Below are 18,697 nucleotides of genomic sequence, written 5' to 3'. Positions count from 1 at the left end.
CTGCTTTCTCGCAGTGCGAGAAGTAGAAACATAAAATGGTATTTTAAATACCATTTTATTTTTTTGCTTCTAGTGCTGCGAGAAAGCACAATGGTAAGCCTGGTTGGGGCAGGCAGATGGGCAGGTCGGGAAGGAGTGGCTTGCCCACTGTTGTGGGCCCTGACTGTTTGGTCGGCCAAAACCTGTCATGCATACACTACATTTTCTCTATGTAGGCTACCTGCAGCCTACATAGAGAACAAGCATTTACAATGCAATGGTTTCGCCTTTGGAAAAGTTAGAGCTATTGGCATTGTAAATGACAACATTTGTATTTATGTGTTGGTTTTGAAAACAGATAAATAAATGGCATTGTCATTTACATTGCCATTAGCTTAATGTCTTGCAAATGTGAGACCTATTGCATTTGCACCCACACATACACACAGAGACACACACACACACAGAGCCAGCCGCACACACAGAGCCAGCCGCACACACACAGACACACAGAGCCAGCTACACACACACACAGCCAGCCGCGCACACACACACACAGAGCCAGCCGCACACACACACACACACAGAGCCAGCCGCACACACACACACACACACAGAGCCAGCCGCACACACACACACACAGAGCCAGCCGCACACACACACACACACACACACACAAAGCCAGCCACACACACACACACAGAGCCAGCCGCACACACACATACAGAGCCAGCCGCACACACACATACAGAGCCAGCCGCACACACACACACACACAGACGAGCCGCACACACACACACACAGAGCCAGCCGCACACACACACACACAGAGCCAGCCGCACACACACACACACACACAGAGCCAGCCGCACACACACACACACACAGAGCCAGCCGCACACACACACACACACACAGCCGGCCGCACACACACAGAGCCAGCCGCACACACACAGAACCAGCCGCACACACACAGAGCCAGCCAAGGCTGCAAAGAAGATAAAAAGTAACTAGGTAATATAAAGGAGGTACAGGAATATGAGTAGTAGATATTGAAAAGGTGTGTGGTCAATAAAGAGGTCTGGCAACAGGTTATGAGGTAAAAAGGCTGAGTGGGTGTTAAGGAATGGGTGGGATCTGCAGAGTGGGAATGAAAGTTGTCAGGGGTGGAAGAAAGGAGCCCAGGCTGGGGTTCAGGATGAAGGGAAGAATAGCAAGCGACACAGAAGGCAAGGAGCTGCATTAGCACTCCATGTGACCTCACACTGGACAACCGGACAGAAACCGCAAGATTTCCAACCCACAGATTTACATATTCTGCGCACTAATGCACCCATCACTGGAGAAACTAAATTGCATGCATCCTAGCATCAGAGCTCAGACAGCAATGGGGAGGGGCAAATGGAGCAAATAGGTGGGAGATATTACCTGTAGCAATGGAGGAGGGGGCACAACTGGGTGCCCTGGGCCATTACCTAGAGCAAAATGCTTGATCTCAAAGAAAGTCCTGTGTAGCAATTAAGCATTATGGCTAGTTTAATCTGATTTAAAACAAATCTGCTTAGTCCGTTCCTCCTACCTCCTGGCTCCACCCTCAGGTCTGCACCCCTTCACCTCTTGCCTCTCCGACCTCTGCAGTCTGTAACCTCTGTGAAAGCTCCAGGCAGTTTCCCGGTAGCTTCACTCCAGGAGGTTTCAATGCGCCGTTTGTACTTCAATTGCCTGTACCTCACCAGCATCTCCAGCTGTTAGAATGCCGGTCCAAAGAAAGAACAGCCAGTGGTGAGATTCGGACACAACGCTGCGTATCAACGCATCAGCCGGACATCAAAGCCCGTGCTTGATGTGTTTGAATGATATATTTAAAGAACCGTCCAGTAGTGTTTGTAATTTGAGACAGACTCCGACTACCTGTAGCGCTTTCTTGAAAACTGTAAATTGGTTCTTACAGCCCATAACCTCGAAGGCTTCGAGTATATTTTCATAATTCAATAACACAGATGGTCGCGCTTCCACACAAAAATGCTTTTTTTTTTACTCTCCCAGTTTTCTCAAAATGTGGGGCTCTCGTTGTGTGCATAATAAGTTCATCACCTTTTCGTGATGGGGAGCTAACCTCCCGATAGTGTTTAACTTAAAGGCACGCAGGCGAAGGCAAGGGGCTGGTGCAGTATTGCGTCAAGGTGGTTGCGGTTAACTTTTTAATGTAATTGTAAACCCTTAGGCGTGGAAGCTCTTCACTAATCCCTATTGTTGTACACAGCTCGGTGCTGCTCACTTTTCGCCATCTTTTATTTTATTATATTTACAGAGTTTTATATAGCGCTAGCTAGACCCGTAGGTATCAGAGCGCTTTACATACACAAAGGAAAGGAAAAGAAAGCTTGCAGGACATGAGGATGCATAAAGGTATAAGCAAAGACCTAATACTTGTTTATCTAGTGAGGGGAGAGAGTCGCAGGGGGTTGACCAAGTCAGATAACCACCATCCTTGAAGGTCAAAGAGAGAGGGGGGGGGAGTCCATTATGTTATTCATGACCAGGCTGGGTGATAGATAAAGGTGTAAGTTTGCCTCGCATTAGTGCTTAATTTGAGCCGGTGCTTGGGAACGGACATCCCGCTTTTTGTGTCACTAAAAATACACAACAGTTGATTATTATTTCAATATACATTAAAAACAACTAATACCTGTTCTAATACCCAAACTATACTTATACTTATAGCTGTGGGCTTCGAACAGTCGGAATCGTCGCACTTGTAGGAGTGTCACGGTTAGTAGTTGTGTTGGCACTTTTATTGGCAGTGGCAATGGGTGGTGCACGCTGGAGTGTCCTCCTGAGGTTGGCCCTGGCGCTTATTGTCTTACAAATTAAGCACTGGTCTTTTACAAATTAAGCACTGGTCTAAAGCAGACGCTTAACCTTCCAGTGTGCCATGACCACTAACATACATACCTAGAGACCCAATGCAGTCAGGAGAGTCACAATTTTTTTTTTTATACAAATGGCTTTATTTTAGTTGTCTCCCGCCTTAATGTGCCTCTGCTTCAATAGAAGTCGATGGAGAAAACACATTGCCGTGGATTTTTTTCCAAGCTTTCCCACTTTCCTGTTCTGAATGTTGTTGCCATGTATATAATTAAAGTAAGAGACATCAGAACGGTCCAGATTCGCTAATCTACTTCCTGGCGTTGTCCCCCCTCCAGAGGGGGGGGGGGGGCATTATGTCAAAGAATATCTGGGAGACTGCGGGGAGCCCCGTTAGATCGCGGGGGGGTGTGGGTGGGGCAGGGCAGCAGTCTTCATTGTTTTCTGGTTGCTGCCGTAGTACCGACGTGTCACCTTTCGGCCTCTTCAGAGCTTTTGAAGGTGGGGAGGCGTGACTGGGTATAGCGCCCTGAGCTGTAAAGCTGCCGAGGGCTGAAAATTGAGACATGGCAGATTGATGGAAAATAAGACGGGTGGATTTTTGTTAAATATATTGCTTATAGGATCTCGGGATCTGCTACCAAGAGCTGTGACCGCTGCCCACAAGCAGCAGAAACGTGGCGGGCAGACACACGGACAGCGGGAGGGGGGTGGGCAAAGCAGCAGAAACGTGGCGGGCAGACACACGGACAGCGGGAGGGGGGCAGGCAAGCACACGGGCAGCGGGAGGCGGATTCTGTGGGTGGCAGCTGGTCAGAGGGACAGGGCGCCGGGGATCACCGGGTTAAAGGGACAGGAAGTAAAACAAGGAAAGGCACGGACAGCGGGAGGGGGGCGGGAAAGGCTCGGACAGCGGGAGGGGGGCGTGAAAGACTCGGACAGCGGAAAAGACACGGACAGCGGGAGGGGGGGCGATAAAGGCTCGGACAGCGGGAGGGGGCGGAAACGGCAAGAAAGGCACTCACCTGGACTTCCTCCGGCGGCGGTCGGCCGCAAAATGACCCAAACAAACGTTGACGAGCAAAAAAAATAAGCCCCGCCCACCGCCGCACTGACGTGACAAAAGGGGCAGGATGAGTAAAAATGGCCGGAACGCCCCCGAATCTGCTCCGCAATTGACGGACAGATCTCTGTTCCAACGGCTAGCCTCCATTTATGGAGCTAGCCAATGGAACAGAGAGCGGATTCCCAAGCCACTCTACTGTTAACATGAGGTTTTCGCCTGTGCCGAAAACCTGCGCGGTGCGCAGCTTTCGCCAGGCGAAACCTAAAAAGGGCCACCTCCAGGCACCCGGCTGGGCGCCATCCGCCCCAATCACAACGCTGCCATTGCAGCATTTTAGTTAGCTGAGGGGAGGCGAGGGAGTGTGCATGCTTACTGTTCCTGCCAGAGGCAGGAGAGCAGGAAAGCACCAGGAAAACACGGGCGTGGGAACCGGCCAGGAGCGTAGGTGGTGCGGACCCGGTAAGGTTAGTTAAAAAAAGAAAATAAACCTCCCACTGCGTGAACCCCTGCGCGATCCCACCCACGAGTCATGGGTGCTGCGTCTGCATGTAAGTATGATGCATTACTACATTGCATGTATTAACATATTTCAATTTACGTTTCTAAGTTTTCATCGAAGGTGCATAACATTTATATATATACGACATGTAATCTTTGAGAGTTTCACAGAAACTTAATTAATTAGGAATGTGTACAACCTACTTTTCTATTGTCATTCCTGTGCCCATATTTGCACACAAAAATGGTACATTTCAGTAAGGTATCCATAACATTTGCTAAATTCTTATTAGTTATACATAATTAAAATAATGATGATTAGAATTAAACTCCATAACGTGAGAGTTTATCATTTACGTATTACTAACACACATTAATACAAATAATACTTTTAAAATTAATAAATCACAGTCTGTATTACGTGCACGAATGATACCATCTAGTCAAAATCTTTTTCTGCATGCTTTTATGATACAGTAACTGCATTCTTTTGTTTTTGTCATATTTTGTAAAACGTGTAGTTGGTGCACGTTTATTATTTGGCTCTCAAAAGATGTCTAAAATGTTTTAAAGTTTAAAGGCAATTTTCCTCTCGAAAACCTGCAAAGACTGAAGAGTGATAGAATCCGATGCTCTTGATACTTGATACTACTGTGCTGACAATGTGCCAACTAAAGTTCATATTGACTCATAAAGCGAGAATGTGTTGGCGAGAAATGTGAAGCCTTATACAAAATCAGTTTTCCTTTATTTTTCCTATCATGTAGACCAGCGGAATACATTTACAGTTGTAAAACGAAACAATTTTAGGGACCTTGAATATTGCTGCAATTTCTGCTGTCCCACACCCGATTATTCATCCTCGGAATCAGGGCGAGTCCTGGAATGCACACTTTAGCATCAATTTGAATGACTAGAAGAGATAAACAAGTACAAGAATATCATGACACATTAATATCGTGGACAAAATATCGAGGACCAAAATAGCGAAAGGAAAGTTTTTATATGAAAGCATAGACTTACTATTTTTAACCCAACATCTATGCACAGTAACGATATACAATATCATCACGGTACATAGATGTGGAAATTAGGTAAAGAAAATGTATCCACACTTACTTTCTGATATTCTGTCTAGACACTATATTTTGTAGACAGTATTCAGGATCAACACTGCAGTACATGAAGTACTATTTTGGGTAAATCCATTGCATTATCCATATAGACAACTACTTTGAGTATCTTGAAGTCTCTTTTTTTTGCATATTAAATGGGTAGATAAAACGATGAATTCACAAAAGATGGTCACTCCTGTCTTTTCACAATTAAGAAGAAGTTTTGTAGGGTCTTAAAAAAAGATATTTAAGAGGTTGTCTCGCCAATAACGTATCGGGGCATGCTTCATCATCCGGACCTTTCACTCCGGGGTAGGAACAGTGCCACCGCAGCAGACTCAAACGAGGTCCGAGGACCTGGGAGTTCTTATATATGTTATTTCAGGAGAACTACATTAGTCTAGTTCAGATCGAAAGGATTACAAAATACCTAAGGGTATACCCAAGGAACTTTCTTTATTATTGAGTACCCCTGGTAACAATTACATTCAAGGTGTATGGCCAACAGATGAAGTACAATGATTCATCTGACCATCCAGAATCCGTGAACTACCAACATGTTTCGACCTAATCTAATGCCAAGAAAGGTTAACTGTCTTCATCAGGGTAATAGTATTCCTTAGCTATGATATTCATTCATACCATGCAAAAAAGAAAACTTTTACCTGCCAGTCCTTTGTCTACTTTGACATAAACCTGAGTCATGTTAAACTACAGGCTTCATGTAGTCGATGCTGCACTTTCTCACAGACGTTATTACAGACAGTATTCCTCTAACATCATTGTTATTGGTATAATGGAAGCACTGATCTCAATAGTTATATTCTTATCAAGCAAAAAGGTCTGCTATACATAGCAAAGTTATCACAACAAGGCTAGCAGACTACCATTGCCTTTGAGTTTATCTAACGACTAAGTCAAATTAATCAAGAGGCCAAGAACAAATACTATCATATCACAAAGGGGCTTACTTAAACAAGAAAGTAGTATACTGAGATATGCAGCAAATGTAATGTTTATCCCTTTACAGAATATGTGAAAAATTGCTTCAAGAGACGCAGTATAGTGTTGCTAGAGGTAAATAATTATTATTATCACCATGTTAAAAGTTACACTTCGACCCCTCACATATTTAAGGCCTCCATTCACTTTGACCCTAAATACATCACATCCCTGTTATTTCTAGGATATTGCACTGCCAACTACACTCCCACATGGATCTGCTCCTTATACCAAGCCATGTTTTCTTGAACATGAAAACTGTCCTGATCATGGTCTCTCTTAGAGAAGGCCCTAATTCCAGGAACAAAGGCAGAACTGGTGAAGACACCTACACAAGAAAAGCCAACCAAAAAGCAGATGCCAATGAAGACTGAGGAAGAAGACCCAGAGGAGACAAGTGATATCTGTGGAGCTTGGCCTGCCTGAAGTCCGCAGGTAAAGAAAAGATTTCTCAGCGTAGACCACAGCCCGAAGATGGGTCACGGAATAGAGAAGTACTGTGAGGGAAAAAAACAAATACCTAAGATTTAATGTAATCCTCATAGGGAATGATGGTTTTAATCGAGGGAGTATAAAGAAACACATTTCTCGTGCCTGCCCGGGCTCGATGGACCCCCGCCTTAGGCCCCTGGCAGTGCAGGGCCCTGGCGGGCCCAGTCGGAGCTCCTGGGCCCAACTGCTCTAGGGAGGCCTCCCTTGACCCACAGGAGCCCGTGCCATACAGTGGGCCAGAAGACGGAGCCCAGGATGGAGGGGCCCAAGCCCTGGGCCTGCCAGGGCCCCGGTAAGAGCTTCTGGACCAGCCCAAGCAAGGGAAGCCTCTCCAGGACCAATGGATCCCTGTCCCGGGTGTTTGGCAGTGCGGCAGGCCAGAGGACAGAGCCCAGGGCAGGGGCGCCCACCCCGGAGCCCAGTGTGGCCCCAGCAGGCCAGGTCAGAGCTTCTGGGCCGTGCCGTGCAAGGGAGGCCTCCCTGGACCCATTTTGCCTGTGCCAGGGGCTTGACCATGCAGTGGACCAGGAGACTGAGCCCAGGATGGTGGGGCCAGGGCCGCAGTTGGAGCTTCTGAACCAGACCAAGCAAAGGAAGACTCCCCAAACCCGATGGACCCCCATCCCAGGTGTTTGGCAGTATGGCAGGCTGGAGGACAGAGCCCAGGGCAGGGATTTCTGCCCTGGGGCCTGGCGGGGCCTGGTCTGAGCTCCGGGGCCCGGCCGAACAGGGGAGTTTTCCTGGGCCCGCAGGAGTCCATCCCATGGGCTTGGACATTCAGTGGGCCAGAAGATGGAGTGCAGGATGGGGTTTCACCCACCCCTGGGTCCGCCAGGACTGCGGTTGGAGCTTCTGAACCCAGACAGGCAGGGGAAGCCTCCCCATGCCCAATGGACCCCCTGTTGGTTATTTGGCAGTGCGGCAGGTCGGAGGACAGAGCCCAGGGCAGGGGTGTCTGCCTTGAGGCCTGGCAGGCTCTGGCTCTAGGTGGGAGATCCTGGGTTCAGCCACGCCAAGGAGGCCTCCCAGGGCACACATAATCCCATCCCAGGAGCTTGGGCATGTGGTGGACTGGAAGACAGAGCCTAGGATCAGGGCACCCATCCCAGGGCCCGCTGGGATCCCGGTCAGAGCTTCAGAACCAAGCCAAGCAGGGGACTCCTCCCCGGTTCCGATAGACCCCGTCCCAGGGGAAATATCCATTACAATGCAGTCATTACATCGCACTGCTTTTACAATGCAACAGTTACAACGTAACTGCCTTTACATTGAATGCCATTACAACGCATGCCATTACAACACATGTCACTACAATGCATAACATTACAACGCATACCATTACAACGCATGCCATTACAACACACTATCCAACACTTACCCTACTGTTACCCTAAAAGTATTATGCGTTGTAATGGTATGTGTTGTAATGGTATGCTTTGTAATGGAATGTGTTGTAATGGTGGTTTATAAAAATGCGTTGTAATGGCATGCGGTGTAAAATCATGCAATGTAATTGTTTGCATTGTAACGTCATATATTCCTGTCCCAGGCCCTTGGCAATGGTGCAGGCCGGAGGATGGAGCCCAGGATGGGAGTGCCCACCCCGGGGCCTGGTGGGCCTTGGTCAGAGTTCCTGGAACCTGCTGCACAGGGGAGGCCTTCCCGGGCAAGCAAGACCTGAGGATGCAGATCAGGATAGGGGGGCTCCCACCCCAGGGTCCACCAGCTGAGAACCACTACACCACAAGTGAGTCCTGGGTACCCTGTCCTGATCTGGAGAAAGAATCTTGTAATCTGTGCATACTGAGTGGCATAGGGGACCAAAGGTGCGCTCGCGCCCAGCCTCGTAGAGCCCTGACTTTGCTCAAGAAAGTAAATGAGCCCTGATCGGGACTTCCAGGCCCCCCCCAGTGGAAAACAGGACATGCAACCAAATCACCAGGCTCAGGGGACACTGTGACCCAGATGCTCGTAACCACAGTTGGGCCTCAGGCACAGTTCTGCGAAGAGGACCCTAATGGAATGCTGACCCAGGGCCCTCAGGCACCTTATCATGCAGGCAAAGTGGGGGAGCCTCTCTGGGGCTGATGGAACCCATCCTGGGCCCTTGGTGGTATGGCAGCCCGAAGGAAGGAGCACAGGGGCTCCTGGACCCAGCCATTCAGTTGAAGGCTTCCTGGGCCCGGAAAAATGATAATAACATTATTTGTATGTCCTCTAGATTTTGGACCCTAGCTCAGCCAGCACCCAGGGAAACCTAGCCAACCTAGGGCTATCCAGTGTGGGCTGACTTGTGTGGCTTCCACCACGTTTTATTAACCAGAATGCCTTGCAAATCTCAAACTTTGACTATTAAAAAAACGCATTTCCTCACATTTATGTGATGGAAGGTTCTGGAATCTACAGGGAGCCACAAACTTCCTTCCACCCGGCATTCCCCCAGGTCATCCGATACAAATGGCAGGGGACGCACTTCCCCTGCTCCTGAGAAAAAAAAGAATGAAACAGTTACATAGAACTCTGTCCACCAAGCTAAAGCTCTGCCCTCTTGATTTTCTGGCATTTTCTTTTTGAAAAAAAAAAGTTGACTGTTTGCTATCCAGCTCCGTCATAATGATGGAGCTATCCGTCAAACATTTAATGCATTTACAGGAACAACTACAATGACAGTTCCTGTAAATGCAAGAGATGTCCGGTGGGCTGATGCATATCTCTAAATTTGGTGGGCAGGTACTGCCTCAGGGTCAAACAGCAATTTACTTAGAGAAAGTTCCCATTCGCCAAATCATACATCAGGCCCTATGATTGTAGGTTGAACCTAGAGTCAGCACACGTGCGCTGCTCGGCGAGACTTGTTGTACTGGATTATGAAATAGAAGCCCCGCCCACTCTCTGCCCATATTTGTCATTGGCTTGTGTCATTGTCCTTCGTAAATGCTGGCTTCTGATTCATAAATAGGCTTGATAGTCCCTTCTTAGTACCGTCTTCTCTTCATTTGTAACCTCCTACGGCGACTGGTCAGTTTACTGGGCTTGTTACACGGTGTGCGTTATAAGTAGGTGAGCACTATTTTGCTTATTGCTAACTAATGGGGACAATGGCGGCTGCTTTTTGTTGTATTTACAGCGCGCCCACACAGGGCAATGGCGACCGCTTTGTATGGAGCACTACACCGCTCTAACTTTAAAAGTGGCTGCCCTCTAACTCAACAGTACAATGGCAACACTTACAAAAAAAAATCCTTTTAATAAGAACGCAGCATCTGCTTCAGGGACACTGCGCTTTCTTTTACCTTTATTCCTTTTATATAAACTTAGCATGCTGAGCATAGTGCCCGCTTTAGGGACACTGTGCTCAGTTTCATAAAAGACAAAAAAACTTTACTGGTGAGCGTGGTGCCAGCTTCAGGGACACCGCGCTCAGTTTTGTTTTTACTTTACTGTTAAGCGCATCAAAACAGATGACATAGCCAACTGTGCAGACTTGCCGCATAAATGTGGCTCTGTAGCATGCACTATATCCTACTAAACTTTCTCATTGGTGGACACACAATGAACAAACACTGCATGTAAAAACTGTGGAGACAATGTTCCTTCTGCGCCAATCTTTGAGCAAACTGGGGGCCCTGTGTTCAAATTTTGTGCAAAAGGTAGCTTCCTTTCATTCTTCTGCAGTTGAGCATCGGGATTATGAAGTGCCTTCTAGTTTCAGTTCAGCTAAACTGTTTGCCTATTAACAAGGGGTTCACAAAAATAATTTTCTCTGTGTATTATTCTTGGGGGAGTTATTGGAGTTTTATAAATTTCTCTTGTGAGGTTGTTAGCTCTGAAAATTGTACTAAAGTATGCCAAGTGCATACAAGAGGCACAAGAAATACCATTGGAATGTAGTGTGCACGTAGTTTCTAAAGTCACAAGGTGGACACTTCTTGTTAGAGCCCACGGGTGTGCACACATTCGGCTTCATAGTTCTCCTAAGCAAAAATAACACAGTGGGGCATATTCTCAAGGACTTATCGCTGAGTTAGCGGCACTTTATCGCAGCCAAAGTGGCAATACATATATTGCCCTATTCACAAGCTGGTGCTAACAGCCGATATCAGCAGTTTTCCTGCGATAGCAGCCGCAAAAAACATCGACACAGATGACCCCGGCAACTAATGCTAATGATATGCAGAGTGGGCGTTCCCGTGCAAAAAGCCGTGAACAAACCACTATGCAACATTGTCAATGACCAGCCAGATCGACGAGAAGATCCCAAAACATGAGATAAGGCGCAGTAGCAGCAGGTATTTAACACCTGCTCTTTCCTGGTGTAAAGTCTGACGACATCCTGCACCATAAAAGGGAGCCCAGCCTAGGGCCACACCTGAAGAACAGCAGATGCCATGGAGCTACTGGTCATGCAGCTCAGACACCCAAGAGGGCAACAACACCCACCGCCACCACCCCCAGGAGCGCCACCCCCCACACCTCGCAATCTCACCCCCCCGGACAAAGATATGTTACCTCGATTTTACCAAATCATGAACATAACAATTTGCCTGATGTCGCACAATTACAACACCTGACATTCATGTGCGGTCAGAAAAAGGAGAATCATTCATTCATCCTTGAATTTCCTAACAAAACATTTTATTCAAATTAAACTCAAAAGAACTATTTGGAAGAGTTATGGCGGGTCTTCTCTGGACAATCTGTAAGTCCCGGCCTGCAAGACAAAATTCAAGATAAGAAGGTATGTCATCAAAGCACAGAGATAGAGCAAGAAAGAGAAAGAGGAAGAAAGGGAGAGAGAGAGAGAGTAAAAGGAAGAGAGGGAGAGAGGCAGAGAAAGAGAGAGAAAGAGAGCGAGCAAGAGAGAGAAAGAGAGGGAGTGAGAGAGCACAAGAGAGAGAAAGAGAGAAAGACAGAGAAAGACAGAAAGAGAGGGAGAAAGAGACAGTGAAAGGAAGAGAGGGAGAGGGTGAGGGTGAGGGAGAGAGAGTGCCGACACTGCGGACCCAGGCCTCACTTCTCACCTGCTGCTACTGGTGTCTCCAACCACGTGCCAGTATACAGTGCAGTCCACCGGGTCCCTTATCTGAAACAGAGTCCAGATTTATGAATGGCACAGTTCATACAATTGCACATGCCATCATCGCTTGCCCGCCCCTGTGCACACAGGCTGCTGCACCCCAGCCCGTCCTGCCGCCCAGCAGTGATTGCCCACCCCTGCGCACCCAGGCCTCACTGCTCACCTTCCGCCACCGGCATGTCTCCAAGAGGGCCCACCATGTGCCGGTGCAAGATCGAAGCCCGGTGCCCACGATCTTGGCTGCCTCCACATCATGCAGCCCCACACCGCGGGTCACCAGGTCACACACTTTATTCTGGGTCTTGATTTTGCAATGGCAGAGATCATATCAGTGCACATGGCATCATCGCAGGCAGCACACCCGCTCAGCTCTTTAGGTGCCACTAACTCTCACTCAATCAATCAATCAATCAAGGATTTGTATAGCGCGCTACTCACCCGGAGGGTCTCAAGGCGCTTGGGGGAGGGGGGTCCGCTACTGCTCGAATAGCCAGGTCTTGAGTTGCTTCCTGAAGGAGAGGTGGTCTTGGGTCAGGCGGAGGTGGATGGGGAGGGAGTTCCACGTCTTGGCCACCAGGTAGGAGAAGGATCTTCCTCCTGTTGTGGCTCTTCGGATGCGGGGAACGGCGGCGAGGGCGTGGCTGTTCGATCGTAGCTGGCGGGTGGGAGTGTAGAAGGTCAGGCGGTCGTTGAGGTATCTGGGGCCTTTGTTGTGGAGAGCTTTGTGTGTGTGGGTGAGGAGTCGGAAGGTGATTCTCTTGCTGACGGGGAGCCAGTGCAGGTCTCTCAGGTGTCCGGAGATGTGGCTGTGTCGGGGGATGTCCAGGATGAGTCGTGCTGAGGCGTTCTGAATGCACTGGAGTCTTTTCTGAAGTTTGGCTGTGGTTCCGGCGTAGAGGGAGTTACCGTAGTCCAGTCGGCTGGTGACGAGGGCCTGGGTGACCGTCTTCCTGGTTTCTGTGTACCGCAAGACAATGCCACGTGGTGGTAGGCCCGCGCTGCACTCTGGCTCAGTCCTACACTGCGGTCCAGCAGCACTCACACAAATTCTTACCAGTCCGGACTGGCAGGATGGGGCATCATCGCAGGCTGCACACCCACTCAGCACTTAAGGTGCCCCTACCTCAGTGCACCGAAAGTCACCGTCCCGTGGCAGTAGGCGTGTGCCCGCAGCAGTGTATCCGGTGCCACCAAGTCTGTGAAACGCAAGTCATGGACCCTTTATGATTGAGTCTCGTGGTGCAGACGCCATCATGTCACCTCCGGCAGTGGGGAATGTGATGTGTTAGGGCCCTCTTGCATAAATAATAACCACACGGATACACTCAGATAGAGAGTGGAAATGGCTTTCAGGACGTGCGCCCGCCCTTGTTATTGGCAGGGTCACATGTCCTGGGATGCATGTGCTGGATGGGTGTGGTGTGGGTGTAAACCAGCCGTGAGGGAATGGCTATGGCATGCTGACAACTAGACCTGCGGTAAGCAGATCACTGCAGGGAAGACCTGGGACATGTAGCGTTGTCGTCCCCCACTTTAAGCGTAAGAGGAGTGGGCTGGCCTTGCTTGTGCCAGTCCAACGTAGGGGTGTGAACAATGACCACGGGGCCCTGGGCGTGGTTCCGTCCTGGGCTGGACAAGGAAGTAACTAATGCGTGTGTCTCTGGTGTAGTATCGTCGCGACCCACACCGCAATCAGTAATGTTGCATTCTGTGACTCAAGTCCCACAATATGTGCAACATGGACGTGAGGGCAAATTACTGAGCCTACATTCATCCATAATTCCACACTTGAATGATCATAAACATGACACATCTGTGTGAATATGAATGTTTAATGCACATTCAGTGGAGTGTTGTACCTGGAGCAGTACAGGGCCATGCAAACCCCACTTTACATTGTTGACCTGTGAAGGGCCAGCCAGAGTCCTTTAGGGAGTGATACGTTCATTAGAAGAGGAAGAGTTCAGTCCGCAGTCTGATTGCGGTGTCATTGGTAACAGAATATGGCAGTCCATGTCGAGGTCCAAGGTGAGTGTTGCAGAGTGTATCGGGGGACAGTTGAAGCTGAAGATGCGGAGGGCAGAACCAAGCAGAAACAGGCAATATGGGGGAGATGAATGCTACAGCTTTCTTCTTACCAGTAAGGCAGATTCATCCACATCTTCGTCCTCTGCTGTTTCATGTGCCTTACATGTGGGTGGTGGTGTTCTGTCTCCAGCACTGTGTGGCAATGACACCTCAGGGGCCGGAGTTGGAATGTCTGCCACACGGTGTTGCACTGACACTTCAGGGGGCGGAGATGTGGATGAAGTGGTGGCAGTAGCATTCATCCGCGCCAGGTCTTGTGGAAGCAATGCCATGAGGAGGATCTGCAGGGCATGGAAGAACCCAGCAACCTCTCGCTGGTGTGCAGCATGGCAGCCGCTCTTTCTGCCTGTGTCCATTCCATGTACTCCAAGATACTCCGCATGTGTCCCAACTCCCGGTTGACATCGCTGGAGCCACTCTGAATAGACAGTTGTCCTTGACTCAGAGTCAGGACTCCAGCGATGTCAGCCATGGATTGTTGGAGAGCATGGAGCGGACTATGGGTGTCCGTTAGGGACTGTGAGGGGTTCCTGATGGGACTTACACACCCACGTATGGCATCTAGTTTAGCTGCCATGCGGCCGAATCCCACCCGTACCTGCTCAGCCACCTGCTTCTGGCACACCAACACCCGCTGTTGGAAGGCCTTGTGTTGTTCGTGGCGGTCCTGGGAGACAGCCGTGGTGTTGGGTGCTGCCTGCTGTGTGTTCTGTGCAGGGGGTGGGTCTCATTGATGCAGCTAGACTGCCCTGCTCTTGGAGGTGGGTTGACATAGCTGTCAATGAACTCTTGGAGGGCGTCGGTGTCGAAGGTGTGGTGGTCCTCTTTGTCATCAGAGAAGAGAGGTTTGGTCTGCTCTGCAGGAGGTGTTGGTGAAAGTGAGATGCAGTTTAACATTGTGTTCACATGTATGTTGACCCATTGTACATGTTTCCCTACAGACTGCATGACATGGTGCGTTGTAACTGTTTGAGAGGAGCTGCCTATTTGATGTGGGACAGTGGACATTTCGACATCACGGATGTGTGTTTGTACTTGTACATTATCACCTCACATTTCCCTGCTATGCCAAATGTGATTGGCCAGTTTCTGCCACAAGCGGCACCAGTTGTGTCCTCTGTTCTGTTGTGGATGTGTTGCGGTTTGCACCACGTCGTTGTCAATGTTGATGTGCTCTGCATGTTATGTGTGTGTGCTGCATTTTGGGAGAGTCGCCCCTGCAGCCCTGATTTTGCTGCCCCTTATCCATTTCATGCAGTGTGCCTTTGACTTCTGTGCTTATACAGTGCTGAGAGGTTGCAGACTTGGGTACATTGGGCTCTTGGTGCTCTTGGTGGGAGTTGGGAGTCTGGGGCATGGTTTATCCGCAGATGTGTTGTTGACGTCAGAGTTTGTTTGTGCATTGTGGATGTGTCAGAGTGTGACCTGCTCCTTTACAGATGTGGTCCACACTCAGCCACTTCAGTGTCATGGCATGCAACAGTCATGATATATTGACTGCAGCAATTCTCTTCGTCAGGCAGTGTCACTTGCATTGTCAGTGTTGCTCACAGACACGCCGCTATGCTGGGTTTGACACATGTGCATGGGTTGGTTGTGAGATTGGTGGTGTGAGGGAAGAGCCCCCTCAGGGCACATAGTCTACGGGGGCCTACTTGCTGTTTCTAGGTGTGCTGCAGTGTGCCACAGGGATCAGAGACATGCTCCAGAATCATTGTGGGTGTGCACTGTGCTATACTTAATTTTGCATGTGTGCCATTGTGACCATCTCCTCATCCCCCCTGTCCCTGGTCGTTACTCACCCTGTTGCTGTTGTGTCAGGTCATGTTGAGCAGTGTCCGGTTATCCAACTCCTGCCACAGTCTCCACACTGATGACTGTGGACACCATTTCCTCCATCTCATCCAGCTCCTCCTGTGGTGCTGGACTCCCACCTCCAGTCTGCATTGCTGCTTTCTGGTTGTTGCTGAGTTTCTGCTTGGTTTTGCACTTCACATCATTCCAGCGCCTCCTGACCGCTTCCATTGTCCTCCTCAGCACTCCGACTGCATTCACCTTGTCCACGATGGACTGCCATATTACATTTTTTGTTGCCAATGACACAGTGGAGGTGACGAACAGTAGTTGATGGTGTTCTATCACCTCCGTTATCAGGATCCTGTTTTCCTGCGGACTGAACAGTGTCTTCCTCTTCTTCTTGTGCTTCCCTGTCCTCGTGGTCCCAGGCTGGTCCTCCGTGGGGCTTGTGGGGTTCTGGTTGTCCTCTGTACTTGCTACGGCTACCTCCATTGTGCTTCCCAGTTGTTTTGCTTTTGTTTGTATTTTTTTTCCTAGTTTTATAGTGATTTTTCCCGCCTGACGTGTGTGACTTGCCGGCCTGGCACAGCATATCGCTGATATTTTTATCACAGTTGGGCCCATCGCTACTTTTTTCACATTGGGGTTTAGATTTTTATCGCCGTCTCGGTGACTTTATCAAGGACATTTGACTCATTATCGGGATACTATCGCATGCTACTGCCATGTTGTTAATATGACATTACCACAGAGTTATTTTCTTGCGATAGAAGGCGATGTGAAACATTGCGTTAACCAATTTTGGCGATGATTATTGCACGTTCTTTAGAATATCCCCCAATGTGTAATAAACACAAATTACGTGAGACCCAATACACTGGGATTAAACTGGTTTAGCACAAAATTTGCCCAGCCCGGCTGGTTATGTTATGTTATTGGCCTCTTATACAGCGTATGACTCACCCGGGGGCATCTCAGCGCTTACTTAGGCGAAAGACTGAGAAAGAAAATTATGTATCAAAACCAGAGAAGGATTAAAATAAGAAAGCCTTCAGTAGTTTCCTAAAGACCAGATAGGAGGTGGACTTACGCAGAGCTTCTGGTAGGCAGTTCCAGTATTTAGGCGTGATATATGAGAAGGCTTTGCCCCCTAAACGCATCCACCAGATACGCGGAATCATCAACAGTGCCCTTTCATTAGATCTCAAGTTTCGACAGGAGATCTGCTTACAAAGTTTGTTTTGCAGGTATTCAGGGCCTGTTCCATTAGTGGCTTTAAAAGTGAAGCTCTTTATGAAAAATTACAAGCTAGCGTTTATTCATCGAGGTTGTATTGTTATAAAGGTCACAGAGAGGGCCCTGCGCCCGTGAAACTCTGGTCCCTGCTGAATATTTACACTAAGGTTGCCTCCTTACTCTTACTTAAGTATTTCACCTGTAGGCTCTGATTGGAGACTAATGCATTCTGGGAGTTGTTGTCTTAGTTTCCCTAAAGTGGCCTACTGCAGCTGCTAACAGTGATGTGGAAGAGGACAACCCAAGACTGGATATAGGTCTTCTGGCATGTAGCCGGGTGGGCACCCTGCTTGGTGCGTGGCAGCGACAGTTTGTACTGCTGTTGAGACCAGGGCACGCTGAAAAATGGCTGTGCTAAGAAAGTGAGCACCCTAATTTGGGTGCAGAACTGGTGTGAGGAGTCCCCACACTCCACAAGGAGTGAGACATTAGGGTGACTTGTGCTGCTCGGCAGAGTGAGCGCTAGTCTCGATCTCAGACGGAAGGGAGACATTGTAAGCATCCATTGGATACAGTTGGGCACCTGTGTCATGATAAGGAAACAGTTTTGGGACCTGGCAAAATGCAATGCTTCAAAGAAAGCTTTACAGAAAGTAAACTGCGACTTTATGTTGTCAACGAAATGTAAAGTAATGAAACTCATAGTGCTTATCAATTTGTAACTTATGTAACACGTTCTGACTCTTCTTTGACTTGCACAACAAAAAATGTATCTATTGTACCCTGTCCATAGAGACACAGGTAGCCATGTAGTATATTCCAAGTCTTTTTTATTGGCTCCATGTCAGGGTAGCATCAATCTCTGTCTAGCCAGTTCTGGTCAGGTACCAGCCACATACCAGTCCCACCAGGAGCAGCCTGCCTCACTGCTAAGCCCATCTCCAACTGTCACCACTCATCCACACAGGCACTCAGGCATTCCATTCATCACAGTCACACCAACATTCTGTTACCATCTCTCACTCTGGCTGAGCAGGCATGAGAACCTAGGCTGGTAAACATGTAAATGTAACATTATCCCTTTCCTTTTAATAAAAACAAAAAATAACACAACTAGAGGAGAGAACTATGCCCAAGAAAGCTGTAAAGTTTAGAACTCAGGGATGCAACTTAAAGCAAAACATCACAAGAGAGTGAACAGTATAAAACAAGAAAAGATGGGAAAAATATGACATCAAAGATATGAGCATCAATATCCCCCATCATCCCGCATGAAAATTATCCAAACATTTTGAAGCGTATGCTTAGAAGAAATTCAAATTGTAACAATTTGTAGCATATACCGTAAAATTATGTACTGTAATGCAAAGGGTAAAACACCCAGCGACTCCAAACCCAAGTAGAAGATAACTAACATGAATAAGGGTCGTCACCCATAGAAAGGCCCATGAAGGGATGTACCTTTGTACTACGCACACC

The sequence above is a fragment of the Lissotriton helveticus genome, chromosome 4_1 (assembly GCF_964261635.1).
Source record: "Lissotriton helveticus chromosome 4_1, aLisHel1.1, whole genome shotgun sequence".
In the NCBI taxonomy this organism is placed as follows: Eukaryota; Metazoa; Chordata; class Amphibia; order Caudata; family Salamandridae; genus Lissotriton; species Lissotriton helveticus.
Note: the sequence above shows the minus strand (reverse complement) of the source record.